The 22,617-nt window shown below is 37.5% G+C and overlaps 1 long non-coding RNA gene across 2 annotated transcripts; it reads left to right on the plus strand.

Annotated features, from left to right (window-relative positions):
- Positions 1-400: 400 nt before the first annotated feature.
- Positions 401-6,732, plus strand: LOC122195766 (uncharacterized). Of its 2 annotated transcripts, none has more exons than XR_008226024.1 (2): positions 401-651; positions 1,966-6,732. It is a non-coding gene; the product is annotated as an uncharacterized LOC122195766 (long non-coding RNA). The 2 variants fall into 2 exon arrangements; XR_008226023.1 differs by having other exon boundaries at positions 1,972-6,732.
- The last annotated feature ends 15,885 nt before the right edge of the window (positions 6,733-22,617 follow it).

Genomic DNA, 22,617 nt, shown 5'->3' on the forward strand with positions numbered 1-22,617 from the left:
TTTTTAGGATTTCTAAAATATAATTTTTAATTTTATACTATTTTTAATTTTAGTATGTTTTTTACAAAAGTTCTTATTATTTTTTTAAATTAAAAAAAAACTCATAGATAAACAATTTACCACACACTAATCCGTTAGTGAAAATTATAAACTGTAAGTTAATATAGGGTCTACGTGACACACATTTATCATGGGTAAAAAACCCATTAAACTAACAGACAAAATGTAAAATCTTTTTTTTTTAAATACAAACTTTTTTTTTTCATACTTAACAACAAAACTATATAAAATATAAAATATGAGAAATTAAAAATACTCCTACATTTTATTCCTATTATCTTCTATCCACATTAAATAGTGACAAATGGATTAAAATTAAATCAATTTCATTAAATATGTCATTAAATCTGAAACACGACACATGTAAACATTAGATGACTAGTAAAATGTAAAAATAATATTTAATTTCTCATAAAATATATTCTTATTGGTAGTTTCTTTAATCAATATGAAACCGGGCCGTTGTAATGGGCTGCGTGAGGAGGGGACTTGACCGGTTAAATGAAAAGTACGTGCAAACCCTAAAATTTCCTTCAAATACCTGCAGTCGCCTCTTCGACATTTTCATCATCAACATGCTCATTATCATAGGTAAACCTCTAATTGTATCTTACTAGGTCTGTAATTGAATACTGTAGATCAAAATTTTACGATTGTTTCAAAAGCAAGTCAGCTTCTTGGTTGGATTTCGGTTTTAACGATCCAGTCAGATAAATTTACTCAAACTTGCGATATTTAATCTCAACCGGTATCACTCGCCTGATTCTGATTACTGATTTTTCAGGCCCTTATATTACTGGTATATTCTTTATCATTTTTATTATAGCAAAATGCATTGATTTTTAAAAGCAAACGCACTCTGTCCCTAAACTCCTATTGGAAATGTTTTGAGGCAATTTCTTCGTTTGCGAGAGTTAATTGTTTTCCAGTTTATATTGTCTGTATGATCTCTTTGGTCAATCTGGACCATAATTGGATTACATAAATTAACCATGAGTTTTAAAAACAGACTTGGTTTCTGATACTAGTTTCAAAATGATGTTTTATTTGGACGATAGTATCATTAAATTCTTCAATGCTTTTGTTTTCAATGGCTGTTAACCGAAATATGTTTTGCCGGAGGTGATAACTGGAGAGTTATTAATCTCACTGGCATTTTTTCGAACTCAAGAAAAACAACTATAGTTTAGATTTTCTTTTATTTAAATATAAAATGTAATAAATCTATTTAATTTAGTGATAAAGTTCAAGTTTAACTGTTAAAAAAATTATTTAACTTGTTGTGATAAGATTAGGTATCGATGCAATGTTTACTAGGCGTCAGCTTTGTTATATAGTCGTGATCCCAAAATAAAAACCAACCCTAAATTAGTTTATTCAAAATTGATACTTTATTGGAATTCATTTTCACATGGCTCTCTGAATTTTAAAATTTCAATTTGAAACTGATAATATCTTTTTCCACCAGTTACTCTTATGTCAGGTTTTTTGTGAATTGTATTTAGAATTTCCTATCATCTATGATGTATTGTCAATGGAGACACATTGATAATAGTTATTGAAGTTTAGAAGTCGTGGTTAGATGATTAGCACCTTGAATTTTAAGAGGTTGGAACTGGTATTAGAAAATAACCTTGTATGCTTTCTTATGCAAGAAGTTTCATTCTCTAGTAACCTCTCTTACTTGTTTGAAATCTTTCTTGGACAATATTGAAGTCATTGATCTCAAAATAACTGGATGGGTCTTGAATCAAAAGCAAGAATTTTAAACAAATAAGAGATTACCTGAGAAATTGGTGTATATGAAAGCATAAAACAAAGTTAATTTTTAGCTCTTGCTCTAATATATAAAAATTAAGGGTCATCATTATCTACTTATGATAATAGCTTATACTTGGTGACAAGTTGTAGGTATGATTTATGGTGGACGATTTCAAGTTAGAATTCAAAAAATAAGAAAATTCGGTTATCAATAGAGATCGATAAATGTATTAATGTTTTAGTGAAAAACTTGTATGTGGCTAGACGTGACAAACATGTTGTGTCGGCTTTGTATCGATTAAAGACATTAAATGGGTTTAAAGAGTTTGACCTTAACCCGATCTGTTTAATTATTGTGTTCTGTAAATAAAACTCTAGAGTTGTGAGATGGAATCATGGAATGACAAAATTTATAGCAAGTTTAGAAGAAAAAATGAAAAGAATTAAAGTTGGGGAGCAAAGGGATAAGTGGTGAGGATGATTATAATTAAGTAACTTTAAAAATTTGAATATTATTTTTAATTTTTGAGTTTGACCATTATAACATATAATAATACTTATAAAAATATGAAACTTATAATAAATAATATATGATTAAACAGATCATATTCGAGTTGAAAATCTTGATTCTAATCTTATTTGTTTAAGTATCATGTCGTGTCAACCCGTTTACATAAACGTTTTGAAATCTATGACCCTAACCTGTTAATTTCATGTTGGGTTCGTATTAGGTTTTCATGTCATCATGTTTTGCCGGTCTATATGTGGCTGGCCTTTTTTTTATCAGGATAATATGACTTTGCAAAGGTTTGGGGCAATGATCCAATGTAGCATGGTCAGGTGCCATTAATCTCCTCATTAGATGTCCAAATGCCTTTTTAATGGGTAAACTTTTACTTTAGCTCCGAAACTACTAAAAAAAAGATACGGGAAAAACAAAAGCCAATGAAATAAGAGGTCTATTAACTCAGTACTTGTATTGTTTTTTATTTATAATCATTTTTAAAATAAAGAACAGTTATTTGAAATGGATTCCGAAGCATATTTGCTAAAGAGCATCATTCAAAACTACAAAGCAAATTTTACTTGTCCGGTCATACCTTTTTCGTCTCAAAATTATTGTCTACAAATTAAAAACACACAGATTAAGAAAACATTAATTATATATACATATTAAATTTGGACAATCCTTAGAAACAATACTGTTTCCTCGGGTTCGCTTCCTCAACCATGGTAACTGCCCCACAACCGTTCATCTCGCCGCCCCGCTCGCCCAATCACATACACTTGTTTCCACCGTCTTCTATTTCTTTTTCTGCCTCCGTCTTTTTACGATCACTCTCCAGTTCCTTCCATTCCCTACCCTCTGCTCCCCCACCCACTCTCTCAATTTACGTCTCCTCCATCGATTCCAGCTTTTCTAGGTCGTGATTAGAAAGGAGCAGCGGTGGCACCACTAAGAGGGTGTTTGACATTGCTTTTAGAATAGCCTTTTAACTTTTAACTTTTTTAAAAAATAAAAAAAAAAAAAGACAAAAGATGTATGAATAGGAAAAAAGTTCCTTTTAGAATGACTTTTTGCAAACAAGAAAAAGGGAGGCTTCAAAAAGTCACATTTTGTGACTTTTGGGGATTTTCCATATAAAAGTTAGACAAAAAATTATTTTATTAACCCAAACATATTTTAAATATCATCTTTTGCAAAAAAAAGTTTTTTATAAAAAGTCCTATCAAAAGAAATTTTGATATTTCAAAACCCCCTGAATACCCAAGAGATGGAGATCGAGCAGGTTTTACATACCTCAACTTCTTCCGTTTTCTCCATCGGCTTCAGGAGTAATATCCTTATGGCCATTATCGATCGATTCCTCTATTCTACTTCTATTCTTCTGCCGAGTACTCTTCGACTTTACCACACCGGTTCTTTTCGTTTCCCTTTTCTGGCTTCCAATCAAACGATTACACTTTCATTCTACCGGGTTTAATCCACCGCTCATCATCTCTACCGCCTTAATCGACTTTCACATCGCTAAACCCCTCTCAAATAGATGGTCAAAACTCGCTCCTTCCACTCGCCTACCTACCAAATATGTTCTGCTTTTGACGACCCAAAGGCGCCACCAATGCATTGATAGAAGTTCACCATCGTCTGAGGTATGCAAAACCTGCTCGATCTCCATCCCTTCGTCCACTTTGAAAATCGAATGGTCGACTTCTGGTTCAGGTTTGTGTTTCGTACTTTTTCTAGGGTTTATGTATGGTTTCTACTTCTGCTTCGTTTTTGCTGAAATGCAGGTAAGGATTTTCCTTATGTTTCTTACTTTCTCGCTTTATGCCATTGTGATACTTATGGATTCGAGTAGTTCGCCAGGACCGACGAAGGAGTTGTGATGGCCAAGAGGTTGCTTTTGGTGATTAAGAACATCTCCAATTATGTAATTTTTTCGATTTCAGGGCTCAATTTCATATGGAATTCGATTTTTATTCATGGCTCAATTTTTTTGATTTCAGGGCTCAATTTTTTATTTTCATTTTAATGATACATGCTTAATTATATATTAAACAATGATTTTTTTTTTCCAAATTAGGGTCCAAATTTGGATGAAATTGGATTTAGATTTGAGTTATCTAACATCTAATTGTATAAGTTATGTTTTTTTCCTTCATTTGTTGGTGTTGATATAGGGTATGACTACATGTTTTTATCATGGTTACTCAGTTGGTTCCCACTCCAAAAAGAGGGGATTGGATGATTACTTCACAACTTTCTGCGCAGCTGGATCGATCATGAATGATTTACTTGCATTGGTATGTCTTATCAAGTAAATACTTATGTATCAGAAAGTTATGGCATAGTTACTTCCAATGAAATAACAAACCAAAGCCTTTTTTGTTTGAAGCTGTGGGTATAATAAACATCGAATCCTATATTTCAGCTTTCTAACTCACGTTACAAATGCATTTTTTTAGTTGTTAATCCACCTTCATTTTATGAAGAAAGTCATAATTTGATATGATATTCAAAAGATCGATAGAGGATAGTCTTTGCAAGTGACAACCTCTAAGCTATGTTTTGTATTCCAAAAGGGTATGTATGCAGCACACCATACGATTGTGGAAATTCCATATTTGTTTCTTTTTGTTTTTGTTTTTCATCTTCCTTTTCTTTTTTAATTTTTGTTCAGTTCGTGTTAAACATAGTTGGCTATGTTAAGCCATGTTCATGTTGGTAGGAAATACAAAGACACGGAAAGGCAACCCTTGGATGTTTCTAGGTAAAAGAATGTCTAACTCAATGATTAATGATATAATAGGAGACACGGAAGCTTTCCACACCACCGATCATTTAGTAAAACGCCTAAATTACAAACAGATTCCACCGAACTTTGTTAAAAAAAAACCAATAGGTGATCATGGCATTTGAGTGGTTAAAAGGTAGGTGATAGTTCTCTGTAAAGATTTGGGCCACAAAATCTAGATAAACACTACCCTAAAGCTACATAATTCAAAATTTTTTATTAGGAAGAGAGTTGGAGTGCTCAAATTTGAAGAACTACTTGGTCTACAGTCGATTTGGGTCCCAGGTAGCTTTTGTTTCCTTTTTTAAGTTCAATATTAATGCTAACCCAAACTACTTATGGTTATTTGAAACTCTTGTAGCAGGAAATCTTCTCTAAAACCTTTTGTTCTGATCTAGACAAATTAAGAGTACGTTGTTATTTCGTACATTTATCTCTAAGCGAGGTAACATCGTTTTTTTACCAAGGGGTTATATGCTATAAATGTAGGTTGTCTTGATTATTAGTATTCGATATATCCATAGAAATCACTATTCCTTTCATATGCATACTAAAAAAAAATATCAGAGGACCTACAAATTTGCTATGCCTGCTTCTAAGTCAAATCAGCAATGAGGATTACAATAAACTATAGTTTGTAAGTCAAACAAGCAATGAGGATTATAATAAACTATAGTTATCCCTGTATTTTTTTTAAGTATTTGGGACTAAAATTGTAATTTTTTACAGATTCAGAGACCAAAATTATGATTTACCCTTTCATAAATTGAGATGATGTATGTTTCTTTTCCAGTTTAGTACGTTCATTGATGTTTTAGGGTTTGTTTGATTGCATTTTGCATTTTTAGGAGTAATATGCCCTAAATAGCATTGAACTTTGCGTTTATATATATATATATATATATATATATATATATATATATATATTCTGTTTTTGTTTTCACTTTCTTTAATTTCTTTACCAAAAAACCAAAATACATTGCCATTTGGTTCATTTTCCATTTTTTGTTTATAAATACAATAAATAGCATTGCACTTTCAATTTACATTTTTTTGCTTTTTTTAAAATTTGTTTTGGGTTACTTTATATATTCTTTAATATAAAACAGTTAATATGATTTCAATGGTGGAGGTGATATGGTTTTGATTCTGGGGCAAAATTGAACCAACTAACTGAACCAGAAAACAATGCAGGGGCAAAATTGTCCAGCTTATAGGTATGCTGCTCAAAATCTCTATGAATTGTGACCCAAGAAAGAAAGACTTAATGGATGGTTTTAAGATTAAAGGATTTTTTCTGTTATTAACTTTTACACTTATTAGTTAACTATTACAATTCGATCAATCTTTACAGCAACTTAAATTATTTTATGGCTTAATTTGACTCTTCTAATTTGCAAAGTTTTTGCAGCTCGGGTTAATTCTTGGATTTGGAGCTATAATTGCAAGGTTGCAATATTTTTCAGTTTTTGCTAAATTTTAAACTAATACTATCATTTTGTAGACCTTTAATTACACCTACTCATTTTTAATAATTGTTTGTTTTAATATTGTATTTGACATGGAAGCATTTGTATAATTGCAGTTAATAGCAACATACTTTGAATTTTCATGTTTTTTTTCTGTTTTTTTTTTTTTGCATTTTTCTTTTGATTTTTTTCCAAAAACCTAACTACATTACCATTAGGTACATTTTCTATATTTTGTACTAAAATGCCCTAAATAGCAATGTACTTTGAAGTTGTACCTATTTTTCTTTTTCTGTTTTTTTGCATTGTCATTTTGGTGACTTTTTCCATTTTTAGGTTATAGATGTAGTGAATAACACTGTACTTCAAATTTAAAAAGTCTTTCATGTTATTATTGAAAAATTTTCCCGTAAAACTTTCGATCGTATCTGTTTAGCTCCATCCCCGCAATGCGGGGCTTCTCATCTAGTTACCATTAAGTTTGTATAATAAAATAACAGTTTTATTTTTATTTTGCATTTAATGTTCCATTAAATATTTAGTTGGTTAAGTAATAATGAGGGAGTATTTTGATAAAAATGTTATTTATTTTTAGAAATATTTTGGGACAAATCAAAAATGAATTTATAAATCATTAGCAATGTGTTTATGTTATATTGAAAAATAAAAAATCAAACTTGTAAATCCCAATTAAATTATAATCACAATCGATCCCAAGGGAAATTTTATATTTACAATATGTAAAATCCACAAAATTAAAATTTAAAACTAATTATCAACTTTTTTATTTTTATTTTTTAAACAACCTGATAATTTTATAAATTTCCACTTAGTTATCATCATATAACGAGTGAGATAATAAAATCAATTCGTTTGAAGATTATATCAATAGATCTAGAGAATATAACATTGCTATGTATTACTTGCTCCATTTTATTAAGAAGCTTAACCACATCCGACTTGAGGAAACCAATGTATCTAATGCAAATGGTATGAATACGTTGTTGATTTTTCATGTTTGGTGATTTGTAGTAGTTTTTAAAGCAGTCTGTCCCATCATAAAACCCTTAGCCCTCAAGCCTACGGGGGGGGGGGGGGGGGGGGGGGTGGGGGGGGGGATATCTCTGTAAGGTCCATACATGCGTGTTTCTCTTCATCTCATCCAGAAAATTAAAATGTCAGCCGATTTAAGGGTTGACCTTCCTTCTGTCAAAATTCATAGGTGCTTTTTCTTTGGCGGAAACCTCGACATGCTTAAATATGTCAAACAAAACATCTCTAACCATATCGTGCTTGTATTCGAGCTCCGAAAGTTATTTACAATGAACTATTTGCTCTCCAAAAGAGTCCAAACATACCTTGCGGCACACCGGACATATCTCGTTAGCTGAGAATATTGGGTTCATGAGTCGATATTTAATGATAGTACGATACTCTACAACAGATATATGTTGGTCAAGCCCATCTATAGGGGTAATGCTAAGGTCAATGTATGGAAGTTTATTATGAAGAAAAGCCAAGACATAAGCATAATCAAAATACATACCTTATATGTCGCTATCCCGTAAGATGTGGTTTTGCAATACCCAAGATTGGGCCCTTGAGGAAACAAAGCATATGGGGTAGCCTTTATTGTTGAGCATAAACCCAACCCACCAAACCTAATGGGTAGGGAAGCAATTCACCACTGTAAGTTGCCAAAGAATGGGTCACCACAAACCACAATGTCAATCGCACCGCACAACCCATTGTTAAAGAGAAACGCTACCTCCTCTATGTGAATGGGTTGGCACATCCTCAACTGAAAGAAAAGTATTAGCAATACTATTAAGACCGAAACAAAATGAGATGACTATGGGGGTCAGACAATCGTGGAAGAAGACACATCAAATTCACAACGTTTTCGACTCTCTTTATTACTAAGCTACTAATGAAACTAGCATTTCTACTAACAGCTACCCCAATAAGTTTCACCCCCAATGGCGGCCTCCCGATGCCAACCGGGAATAGTCTCTCACGTAGCTTCCTACCATCACACGAGGGCCAAAAGAGTTCGATTTTCTTGATATTCAGCTGAAGGCCCAATTTTGGGCCAACCACCTTGATGATGTCCAACTCTTTGGCCACCTCCTCCGAATCTCCAATAAGTTTGCCATCATTAAGGTACCATGCATGGAGAAGAAGCTTGCAAATATCTCTAATATTATGAAGAGCGTGTGCATTCTGGCCCTCGCTTAGTGTTCCATCATACCTTGACTATGGGAATTCGACTCTGCTTAAGTCGCTTGACCTCTCTATCCATGATTTTGACTGACTCTTCGACAAAGTTCAATTCAGGGTTAATCTAAATTTCGTCGAGCAGAATGACTAAGGTTTCAACAAAGAGACAGTCTTAAGATTCGACACGTGGAAGACATCATGCACGTTATTGAGCTCTTGGGGAAGTCTAAATCGCTAGGCTACTAGACCGATTTTGTCGAGGATCTCGAAAGGTCCAATGTATCTAGGATTTAACTTTCCTCACTTTGAAAATCTTATTACTCCTTTACAAGGAGAAACCTTAAGCATAACCCTATCTCAAACTTGGAATTCGAGGGGTTTGCGTCTTGTATCCACATAGCTCTTCTGTTAATCTCGTGCTGCCGTCATGCGCTCACAAATCTGTACCATTTTCTCAGTCGTCTCATGCATTATCTCTGGGTTGGTTTGTAGGGTATTCCCTGTGAACTTCTTGGCTAGCCGAGTATCTCCAACTTCTTCCCCGCAAATAGGAGAATGACATTTCTGACCATACAAGGCTTCAAATGGTGCAACCTTGATGCTCGTGTGATAATTATTGTTATATGAGAACTCAACCAAGGGTAGATGAGTATCCCATTCATTTATAAACTCTATCACACATGCTCTGAACATATCTTCCAGTGTTTGGATGGTCCTTTCACTTTAGCCATCCATTTGGGGATGATAGGTTATACTTATATCCAAACGAGTACCAAGAGCCTTATGCAACCTTTTCCAGAATCGAGAGGTAAATTTGTTATCCCTATTGGAGGCGATAGATAATGGTACTCCATGTAATCTAACAATCTCTCTAAGGTATATTGATGTGCACAAAAGTACCAACTAGTTTTAAATTTATAACCTAACAAACGTTTACTAACTATGCACTTATAAGCAATATTCCTAGTCAGATTATAGAATAGCTCAGATAAGTCGGGTGTCGAACACATGGAACGATATTCAATTAATAAAATAACTACTAAAGTTGAACTAAGAAAAACAGCTAGACATGGTTTTTTTTTATATCTAATTTTACAAGTTTAGATTAACTTAATTAAAATACTCAACTAATTACTAAAGTAAACAACTAGAAAGACGATTTTAAACCAAGAATAAAGGATACTTTCGTTTAGCTTCGAATCCCTCATGTTTCGAATGGTTGATTACAAGAAATTGGATTAATTTCGTTAGTTACCAAATAGAAGTTACTAGTAATCATGATCAGACTAACTAGCATAAGTCAATTCAATAACTTTAACCGCAATGATCATACAAGTTAAGGACATAAAATTGATTTTAAAGGTAATTTGGACTCTAAATGATGGAATCTACAAACTACTATTATTTGGTTAAGTCTAGTAATCGAGAAAATTTTATGATCAAATACTACTCTCCAACACAGTTAAGCAATGAGCTTATCACGTATACTAGGATTTGGTCTATCCCTAGCTCTACAAATTTAATGATCATAAATAACTAGGTAAATCAAGTTCATGCAATTAACTGCAGTTTAACTACACAATCTTGAGACAAGACAATAAAGATAGAAATTTTAACAAGCTAGGTTTAGATTTATCAAACAATATTTACAAAAAAACTAACTTCATAAACCCATCAAATAAGAAATCAACACGTAGTATTCATGAGTTCATCTAATCTAAATGAAAGCAAGGGTTATTAGCCCATAATCACAGTTGGAAAACACATAAACAAAAGGAAAGCTAGCCTAAACATGATTAAACTAGGCAACCGAATGTGTAGATGCGAATCGTTGATCCAATCTCCTTCTCCTTTGATATCTAGTCGAATTCTGCCATCAAAGGGGGCCTTGGAAGGGTTTTTCTTCGAGAATAATCGCACCCCTCCTCTACCCTCTGGAATAGACCTAATGTATGAAATATTTATAATTACCAAAATCTGGTCACAACGTCGTGATTGACCTCCAACGCGACGTGGTACTAGAGTTTATCCCGTATTCTCCATGTTAGCGTCAAGAATCGCGAAGATTCCATTCACCACGTCATGGTGGGATCACCACTTTGTGGTTATCGAGAATCTTAATTTTCTTGAAACATAAAAGTTTTCCAAAATTGTGTCTAGTTTTCAGAACATTTTGAATATCCTTAATTGGAGTTAAGTGTCATGAGATATGGCCAAAACACTGACAAGGGGTCAAGCTATCCAACAACATCATTTTTGTGTCTTCTTCTTTCCCAAGCTCACATTTTCCTGCTTCCAACTCCTTGTTTGCTTCCTTTTCATCCCAATCATGTCTTTGTTTCTTAAAAACATATTTCAAACATAATAAGTATCTTTTGACCCAAATTAAACATATTTGTAGATAAAAGTATTAGAAATATGCATTAAATACATAGTTAAATATGCACATATCATATATCCTGGTCAACCTCTCTATCTTGTCCGTTTCTTTTATTGGTAGGAAGTGGGCATAATTGGTCAATCCATCGACAACTACCCATATAGTGTCGTACCAGTAGTAGTCTTTGGCAACTTGGTTACAAAATCCATTACAATTTGCTCCCACTTCCAATCAGGTAACTTTGGTTGTTGCAGTAGCCCTGAGGGCCACTGATGTTCTGCCTTGACCTTGGAGTAAGTCAAACATCTATTTACATAATCGACAATCTCTACGTTCATGTTTGGCCACCAATAAAGAGTTCTTAAATCGTGATACATCTTTTCTGCTCTAGGATGAACATAATACCTAGTCCCGTGGGCTTCATTTGAGACTAATTTCTTAATATCCCCAAACTTTGGAACCGATACTCTTTCCATGAAGTATCCCATCCCATCTTCCTTAATCTATAGTTTCCTTTCCATCCATATAGGGCCTTCTTCCTTGATGTTTTACTCCATTAGAGCCTTGAGCTGAGCACTTCTAATCTACGGGATTAGACTAGACTAGATAGTTATCGTAAGTGCTCTGAATCTTCAATGTTTAACTTGTTCTTTTCGACTCAAGACATCGACTACTACATTAGCCTTTCCTGGATGCTAACTGATCTCACAATCGTAATCGTTTATCAACTTTATCCATTTCCATTGCCTCATGTTGAGCACTTTTGATTGAATTTGTGTTGTAGGCTCTTGTGATTAGTGTATATGATACACTTTGTTCCTAAAGGCAATGACACTAGATTTTAGGGCAAAAACTACAACTCCCAGTTCTAGGTCGTGATGATGTAATTGTTCTCATGCACCTTTAGTGGTCGTGAGGCGTATGCTATAACTTTTCCCCTTTGCATTAATAAGCACCCCATAACCTGATGCGAAGCATTACAATATACAACAAAATCACGAGTGCCTTCTAGGAGGATTAGTATTGGTGCACTACTGATTTCTGGTAATAACCAGCTAGTCCTAAAAATTGACGAACTTCGGTGGGTGTCTCAGATGCTTCCCAACCTTTCACCACTTCGATCTTCGATGGGTCAACATGAATACCCTTACTGCTTACCACATGCCCTAGAAAGTGTACTTCTCTTATCTAAAATTTGCACTTAGAGAATTTTACGTACAACTTTTCTTTCCTTAATATCTCTAGGATCATTTGAAGATGCTACCCATGCTCTTCCTTGGTTCGTTATTAGATCACAATATCATACAAATTTATCCAAGTAGGGTTTGCATACTCGATTCAGAAGATCCATAAAAATAGCTAGGGCATTAGTCAGTCCAAAAGGCATGACTAAGAACGCATAATGACCATATCGAGTTCTAAAATCAGTCTTTGAAATGGCCTCTTCCATAACTTAGAGTTGATGATATCCTGATCTTAAGTCGATCTTGGAGTAGTAACGGGATCCTTGCAGTTGATCGAAGAGATCATCTATTCGGGGTAGTGGATACCAATTCTTGATAGTTAGCTTATTCAAATCTCTATAGTCGATATACATCTGAAAAGATCCATCTTTCTTCTTGACTTGGTCAGATAAAACCCTTGTCAAGAAGTTATTGTAGCTGAATGGAGAGCTCTTTCACCTCTGATGGTGCTAATATATAAGGAGATTTTGCTATCAGGGTGGCTCCTGGGATTAGGTTGATCGTAAACTCTACTTGTTAAGCTGGAAGCAGTCCTGGTAGGTCTTCTGGGAATACATCAGGGTAATTGCACACCTGAGGTACCTCTTCGATCCTCTTCTTGTCATTCTTCTTATCAACGATGTAGGCTAGGAAGGCGTAATACTTCTTCTGTAAGTATATTTTGGCCTTCATGCAGGAAATGATCCTAAGGTTTCTACTAGGTTTGTCGTTGAAGACGGTTGAGGACTCTCCGTTAGGTAAGGGTAGACACAATTCTGTTTCGAAGAATAAGATTTCGACATGGTTAGGGGATAACCAATCCATACCGATGATGGCATTGAAACTACCAATGTCCATAGGCATAACGTCAACAATAAAATTATTATTATCTAATGTTAAGGTATAACTCCTAAGTATCTCTTGGGTACTACAGACTTGGCCATTAACCATTTCTACCCTATAGGTTTCCCTAAGTTTAGTAGATGGGTGATTTAATAGTTTCCTAAACTCAAGGTTAATATAGCTTCTATTGGCACGCATATCGAAAAGTACATTGGAATATAAGTTATCTATTAGGAACTTACCCATAACTATTGTTGGGTCCTCAACGACTTCTTATGCTCATATAACAAATGCCCGACCTCTACCTTGCTCCCTTAACTCTGGACAATTCTTCCTAAAATGTCCCACCTCCTTACACTCGAAACATGCATTATCTCCTAATGTTGTTGCTGTTCCTTGCGTCCTTTGATTTGTCGGAGTCCTGCACCTGTTGGCAAGATGACCTTTCGTACCATAATTTGTGAAGAACCAACAAGCTCCAAAATGATTATACTCACATTGGTTACATCTCATACTACATGTAATAGTCCATGCTAGGGTTGTAACCGCAAACACTTGACTTGCTTCCTGTTTTCTCTCTGCTGGTTGCCTAGCCCTTCCCTTGGATTCCTTTACCACGGGAGATCAAAATTCTGGACCATTGTTCCATGACAAATCTCTTGATTTTTCATGACAAATCTCTTGATTTTTCCTGCTCTAGCTTTTGTATCTCTTCACGCGGGCAGTATTCATCGATCATAAGTTGTTTCAGCTCACTCCAAGACATTGCATTCGTTACAGTGATGCACATAGTTTTTGCATAACTGTCACACCAACTTAGGGCAACGTCTGCTAATGTACAAGTAGCGAACCTAGCTTGGCAGTCTTCCGCGCAGAAGCTTATCTCGAACACAGACTCCATATTTTCTACCCATTGATTCAGTCCACCTAATCCTTCATTTCCGTTGAAAGATCTTGGCTTACAGTTCATAAAAGTCTTTATATGAACAAGCCCTAGTTGGACCTCGATTATCTCCGTGCGATCTCTCCCCTCCATTTCCTCCTGAACTGGCATTCCCTTTGGCTTGTAGGTTAGCTAAGGCATCAGCTACGCACTGAGTCACTAAGCTTAGATGGCGGCTGAACTCATAGGCTCAAGGTTAGATATAGGTCGTCCTTTTGTGCCAAACATGGTTCTAAATTTAAGGCGTAAGTTATTTGTTATGACTAGTTTGTTTTTGAGAATTTAATTAAAAGAGTTAACTAGGTTAAACAAACAATCAAACAAATAACACAATATACAAAAAGGAATATATATATATATATATATATATATATATATATATATATATATATATATATATATATATGGAAATGATCAAATGAGAACACCTAAAAGGTTGAGAAAGCGAGAACAAGTATATTCATTTGTGATTCCATGTATTCATTTGTGGTGAAATGATAAATTTTTATGCACAATCAATATGAATATGCTTTTTCTTTTCAATGGAAATTAAAGGTATAAAAAATTTATCATTCCTCCACAAATGAATACATGGAATCACAAAAAATATACTTTGTTCTCGCGTTCTCAACCTTTTTGGTGTTCTCATTTGATCCTACTCCTATATATATATATATATATATATATATATATATATATATATATATATATATATATATATATATATATATATATTGATTATGGATAAATTTTTTCATCAGTTTTCTAGCAAAAGAAAATGTATAGTGGGGTGATTTGAACAGGAAAAGTGTCTATTTTACAGAAAAGACATAACAGTGCCCTATATTCTGATACCCTAATTTTCCTCCTCCAAACCCAAAAATATAGTCCCGATCTTCCCTAGCTCGACCATCTACCATGACCAAAATACACAAGCACTAACGCCACAAGTTGTGCCATCTGATGGTGTAGGTTCCCAACCATCACCTCTATGGTAACAATTCTGACCTCTGACCTTATGGCTGTATACTCCATCTCATCCAAACGATACTCCAACCCGCCTATCAATATTTGCTATAGCTGCAACTGAGAATGGGGCTCCTCTAGATGCTCATAAGCATGAAGGATCCTCATCTCATCAAACTCCTGACCCTGGTCTAACTCTCACACTTAATCCTTCAACAACCTGATATCCTCTCTCATTGAGTCACGATCTACCTCTGCATGGTATATCATATCACCATTTCGGGCCACTCGGGGATCCAATACAGAAATCGCCCTGTTTCGAGGATTCTCTTCCATTAGTCTACCTGAGGGGTCCATTTGTGTGTAGAGCATGGCCTCTTGGAGACTCTGGGTGAAGAAGGGGATGATGCCACTTACTTCCTCGATGGTATGGGAATGGATTTCTGTGGGGTGTAAATCACTCGGGGTCCTAATGTATGCGTTTCGGAAGGCTGGTCTAAAAGTGAGGCTAGGATCTCCAGTGAAGGCTCTAACTCAGGAGTGTCCTCCTCCTGAGCCTCAGGATGATCACTTGTGTCTTCATGGGATGATGAGTATGTGTATGGCAAGCTAACGGCTGGATCTCCGTCTGTCTCTTCATCGTGCTGCTCCCCCACTCCATCTAGTTCCTCATCGTCAAATGGCTCCTCCACATCTGTAGGTGTAGGTGGTCTAGTGTGACATCCCCAAATTCATGGTCATTTAAAAATTTTATTTATGCTTATTTAAATCAGAGTATCCATTTTGAAAAGTAGTATTACGAAAACATGATAATAATATTATCAAAGCATTTCCGAAGAAATGTATTTTATTTATATTAAAACATTGAGATGTCATTGTTAATACAGAAACATAAGCAAAAACAGACCTTACATTCATTTACACTAATGATTTACATCATCTCTCATTGAAATGTAGCTTCATAACGACACTTGTGATACAAATAAATTGAGTGGGTCAGGTTGGGAAACATGAAGAGTACATAGCGATTTCAATCCCACAATGTTATATCATATATATTCACAATATATACAATTTCACCTCATATAAGCAATTTTACCGCACCCCTTCAATCCTCACAACGATACGAATCCATATTGTCGGATCTAAAAATAATGGTTTTACCTAATCCATACTCCCAGATTAGGTATGTCAAATCCATGCTCTTGGATCAATGACAAATCATTGTGCCCAATCCATACTCTCGGAATAAGGACGAATGACTATGTCTAATACATGCTCTCGGATTAATGACAAATTTTAAAGTTCGACCCTCCGTGTATATCTCACCCGTACTTATAAAGAGATACTACCCAATATTCATCTCAATTAATTTAGGTTTATTGTGTATCCGAAATTATCATATATCATCAGATATGCTCTTAACACGTATTTCAAGCAATAACAAATATTTCACACACAAACATATATTTAATATTTTAATCAATACTTATATTAAAATCATGTTCATGAAAGGGACTATGTACTCACTTGGCTAGTTAGTGCAGACTAACTATTGTCGTGGCATCAAGCTTAACACTAATTTCCAACTTATTATCTTGCTGAAACCTTATCTATTTTTATACTCCTTGGTCTCTCAAAACTTCTTTACGATATATTTATTTGTTTTATAGAAACTATTGATCGTTTTCCTATTTATACTCAAAATTTGATTATCCTCTTTACATTCTAAAGGCTTAATCATTATCATTATTGACACGATATCTCAAGAGTTAACACTAGCCCCTCTAAATAAACATGTAATGCCTCTTTATTGTACGATCACATATTTAAACAACGCGTCCAATTTTTAATTAATAAAATACGTACGACCTTTCTTATATTTAGTACACGTATGTTGGTTTGCAATTTACAAATTATAGTTACATTTATGGTCCCTCGGTTATTCTTCCTGCATATGTGGTTTGTAGCTTGCCTTTGCAACCGCATGTTATGAAAGCCAACTCCATCTCTGAGATCCAGTCCATAACTCCGATTAGATCCTCTTTCCCATTGAAAGTCGATGGCTTGCAAGTTGTGAAGTCCTTATACTTGCATTCGTTTCTCTCGATTCCTTCCTCTTAGTTATACCTCCTAACCACTGGCGGTTTAGCTTGACCAACGGTTGTACTGTTATTCGCTTCTTCTGACTGTTCGTCATTTAGTTCTGGTTGTTCAATGAGCGTAGTAGGCTCATCCCTGTTAAGGAACATTTGCCATAACTCCTCCCTTTGTTCGGCCATCATAGCCTGAATCATTGCCTGGACTCTTGCCATTGTGATTGGCTCAGGTACAACTGCTACCTCTGGCGCACGCTCAATCACAGGCCGCTGATCAACTTTTCCATTAGTCTATTCGAGTCCGCTTCGAGTTCTCACCATGTTTGTAACAACCCAAATTTTGACAATATTTTTTTTTCATTTTTAATTAATAAACATACTTGCATTAACCATAAATTTCATCACAATTGTTTTCAAATCCACCTTTATTACAATTTGTTTAAAACATCAAAGTGTCCCAAAAGGTAGTAATAAAAGAGAGATAGAGTGTACGCCGCGCCATCACGCCTTGCCCTTGCCCTTGGGCTCAGATGTACCTGAAACACATCCACAAACGGTAAGCTTGAAAGCTTAGCGAGTTCCCCGAGTCACACCTACACATAAACACAAAGTATATAATCCATGCTAATCAGCTATACAAACATATAAACCATGCAAGCCAACACATAGGGAAGCCCTGGAAACCCTCCAGGGTCTTATTCCGGGTGCCATAGGAACCCCCTCATGGTCTTAGCCCAATGCATCGGATCCCCCCGAGGTCTTCGACCTAGGATGCCAAGGAAACCCTCCCAGGTCTTATACCTAAGTGCCCCGGGAACCCCCCGAGATCTTCCATACCAACATAATCACCAAGCACATACTTTCACAGAATGGCTAACACATATCAGATCTCATATAATGGGTCGGCCTTGGTGCCTTAGACCCATGGGTATGGTGAGGAGATTCACCTCCGTTTTCCGAAAACCAAAGCTGCTCTCCTAATAATCCGGAATCTCGTGGGCTGGATAATAGTATTAAATAATATTAGATCCTTAAATTAATCAGGAGGGAAAGACCCAAGCCCCAGCCCTATTCATGCGGCCCAATTAATCTTCCTTTGATAATGGGCCCAAAGTCCAAGTCTAAAATTACTAATGGGCCTCTTGGCCCAATAAGGCCCTCTCAAAAGTCCATGACCTAAATCCAAAGATATAGCCCATATTTCACAGAATGCAGTTAGCCCAACAACCAAGATGAGGCCCAAAAGTCGCCAGCCCCAAAACAGAAACGACCCAATTTGCCTTGCGTACGCTCAACGTACCTCTTTGGTACGTGCTGCGTACTTCTTTGGTATGCATCGCGTACTGGGCTCTCAAAGGCTACGCGCAACGTACACTGAGTACGCCCAACGTTCGCCCGAGTTAAGCACTTTCCCCATTAAGTGCTTAATATCCCATTCTTTTACGTCCAAAAGCTATATCTGAGTTCTTTAATGTTTCCTAAGGCATAAAGTTTGCTAACTTTATGCCTTTGCATGTTCCTTATACCTCCAATACCATCATCAAGACCTTCTCAAGGTCTTTAACTCATGCTCAAGGTCAAGACTACCACCAAGATCCTATTTTTATGCTTCTAGATGGCTTAAGGACCCTAGATCTGACTTTCTAATCAACTGGGGATGACCAAGCCAACAAATGAGGTCCAAGGCTCATCAAAGGGACCAACTGCAAAACCCTAGCAAGATCTAAAGAAATAAGAGGAAATATGCAAGCTTTTTACCTCCAAAAGCTCTGAAAAATGATTATGATGCAAGATCTAGAAGCACCCACTTGATCCAAGCTTTCTTCAACAACTCCTCCTCTTTGAAATGGGCACTAAAGATCACACATGCACACTTATAAGGCTCAAAGGTGCTCTCTCAAGGTTTCCAGAGGTGTAATAACGTTTAAGGGCAGTGGAGGCTCTCTAGGGTTTATTCCAAGGAGCTTAAAGTCGTTTATATAGGCCTCATGTCCGCGAATTAGGGTTTCGCTTCTTTGGCGCGTACGCCCCGCGTAGTTCATGGTACGCCCAACGTACCCCCAAACACCCACGACCAGAAAGGGACGTAGTACGCTAAGCGTACACTTAAGTACGCCCAGCGTACTAAGGTACCATTTATGCCAAAAATTCTTATTTAAAGGTTCCAAGACATACCTTTTTTTTTTGGATGTAACAACTCTCCCCCACTTGGACTAGACTTTGACCTCGAAGTCTGCAGCTGCGAAAAGCTCCGGGTAGTGCTCCCGCATCTCCTCCTCTGGCTCCCAAGTCCATTCGGAGCCCCTTCGGTGCTGCCATTGCACTTTTACCAACTTCACCTCCTTGTTCCATAGACCCTTCATCTTCCGATCTATGATGGCGACTGGTCTCTCCACGTAATTCAAGCTTCCATCCACCTGAATGTCATCCAAGGATATAACCGTAGACTCATCAGCAACACATTTTCGAAGCTGAGACACATGGAAGGTGTCGTGAATCTGACCAAGCTCCTCCGATAGCTCTAAACGGTAAGCCACCTTGCCAACTCGGGCCATGATCCTGAACGAGCCTATAAACCGAGGGCCCAACTTGCACCGCTTCCGAAATCTGATGACCCCTTTCCAGAGCGACACCTTTAGCAATACGAAGTCCCCCACTTGAAATTTCAGGTCTGATCGACGACGATCAGCATAACTTTTCTTACGACTCTGAGCGACTCGCAATCGCTCCCGCACCTGCTGAATCAATCCAATCGTCTTGAGCACTACTTCCGTGCTCCCCATGACCCAGTGTCCAACCTCATCCCAACACACCGGATTCCTACACCACCGACCATATAACATTTCGAAAGGGGCCCGATCAATACTGGCATGATAACTATTATTGTACGAAAACTCTGCCAGTGGGAGATATGAATCCCAACTTCCTCCAAAGTCCAACACGTAGGCACGAAGCATATCTTCCAGCGTTTGGATTGTCCTATCACTCTGGCCATCGGTCTGAGGATGGTATGCCGTGCTGAAATGTAGTCGGGTGCCTAGTTCCTCGTGGAACCTCTTCCAAAACCTAGATGTAAACCGGACATCCCTATCCGAAACTACCGATACGGGCACCCCGTGCCTAGCCACCACCTCCCGAACATAAATATCTGCCAGCTTCTATGTAGATATGCCCTCAGAAATCGGAATGAAATGGGCACTCTTCGTCAAATAGTCCACGATAACCCAAATGGCATCCACGCCTCTCACCATCTTTGGAAGCTTTGTAATAAAATCCATGGTAATCTCCTCCCATTTCCATATAGGAACGGGCAGCGGTTGGACCTTCCCATGAGGCTGCTGATGCTCGGCCTTGACCTTCCTGCAGGTCAAGCACCGCTCCATGAACCCGACAATCTCCCGCTTCATGAAGGGCCACCAATAACTCAGTCTCAAGTCTCTATACATCTTTGTAGCCCTGGGTGTATAGACAACTTAGACTTGTGCGCCTCCTCTAACAATCTCTGCCTTACCCCCTGTCATGGATACCCACACCCGACCACAATGAGTCAAAAGGCCACGGCTGTCCTGTACAACCAAAGGATATTGCCCCCGAATTCTCTCTATTTTCCAATTTTCCTTCTTTACCCCACCGACCTGAGCCTCCTTAATCATATCCAACAATGGCGAAGTCACAGTCATCCTCAAATAGATGTCCCTGATCGAGGATCCCGTTGCCTTGCGGCTCAAGGCGTCTGCCACCACGTTGGCCTTCCCTGGATGGTATAAAATCTCACAATCATAATCCTTTAGTACATCTAGCCATCTCCGCTGACGCATGTTGAGGTTTTGCTGGTCCATCAAATACTTCAGACTCTTGTGATCGGTATAGATAGAGAACCGCACTCCATACAAATAATGCCTCCATAACTTAAGAGAAAAAATCACTGCTCCCAACTCCAAGTCATGCGTAGGATAATTTGCCTCGTGAGGCTTCAACTTCCTCGAGGCGTAGGCAATCACATGCCCCCTTTGCATCAGCACCGCCCCCAAACCCGAGATCGATGCGTCACAATATACCACTAAATCACCTAATCCCTTAGGTAGAACTAAGACCGGAGCGTCACATAACCTCCGTCTCCGGGTCTCAAAGGCTATCTGCTGATCCTCACCCCACTGAAAAGTGACATATTTCTTGGTTAAGCGGGTCAATGGCACTGCAACCTTGGAAATGTCCTGGATAAATCTCCGATAATAACCCACTAGGCCCAAGAAACTACGGATTTCTGATGCATTCCTTGGTACTTCCCACCGCATCATCGCCTCTACCTTGGCTGGGTCAACCAAAATTCCCTCTTCATTAATGACATGCCCCAAAAACTGAACTTCCCGCAACCAAAACTCACACTTGGAGAACTTCGCATAAAGTTTCTCCGCCCTTAGAGTCTCTAATACCTCCCTCAGATGCTGCTCATGCTGCTCCTTGGTCTTGGAATAGACCAGAATGTCATCAATAAAGACGACCATTGACTGATCCATCATTGGTCTACATACCCGCTTCATGAGATCCATGAACGATGCATGGGAATTGATGAGCCCAAACACCACAAAGTCATAATTCCCATATCGGGTCCTAAATGCTGTCTTCAGTATATCCTCATCCCGAATCCTCATCTGGTGATATCCCGACCGAAGATCTATCTTGGAGAACCAAGATGCACCTTGAAGCTGGTCAAAAAAATCATCAATCCTAGGCAAAGGATAACAGTTCTTCACCGTTAGCTTGTTCAACTCTCTATAATCGATGCACATTATGTGCGATCCATCCTTCTTTTTCACAAACAGAATTGGTGCTCCCCAAGGAGAGCTACTCGGACGGATGAACCCTCGGTCTAGCAACTCCTGGAGTTGCGTAGATAACTCCTACATCTCCGGAGGCGCTAATCGATATGGTACCTTTGCTATCGGGGCGACACCCATCACCAAATCGATACGAACTCTACTTGCCTCTCTGGAGGCACTCCTGGTAACTCTTCGGGAAAAACGTCCCGATACTCCTGTACCACCATCATACTGACCACATCTGCCACTGTCTCCACCCTTGTATCCGAGACATAAGCCAAAAATCCTGCGCAGCCCTGCTGCAGAAACCTCATAGCCCGTGCCGCCAAACAAAGGATCGGTCCTTGCGAGGCCTTTTACCCATGTATAACTAGTTCTCCCCCACTTGGGGTTCGAACACTGATTGACTGGCGCTCACAATCTATCATGGCCCCGTGAGCTCCCAACCAATCCATGCCAATAACCACCTTTGATCCTCGGAACGGTATCGGGACTAAATCGATGCGAAACCTCTCACCATGCATATTCAAAACA

This window comes from Lactuca sativa, chromosome 8 (assembly GCF_002870075.4).
Source record: "Lactuca sativa cultivar Salinas chromosome 8, Lsat_Salinas_v11, whole genome shotgun sequence".
Lineage (NCBI taxonomy): Eukaryota > Viridiplantae > Streptophyta > Magnoliopsida > Asterales > Asteraceae > Lactuca > Lactuca sativa.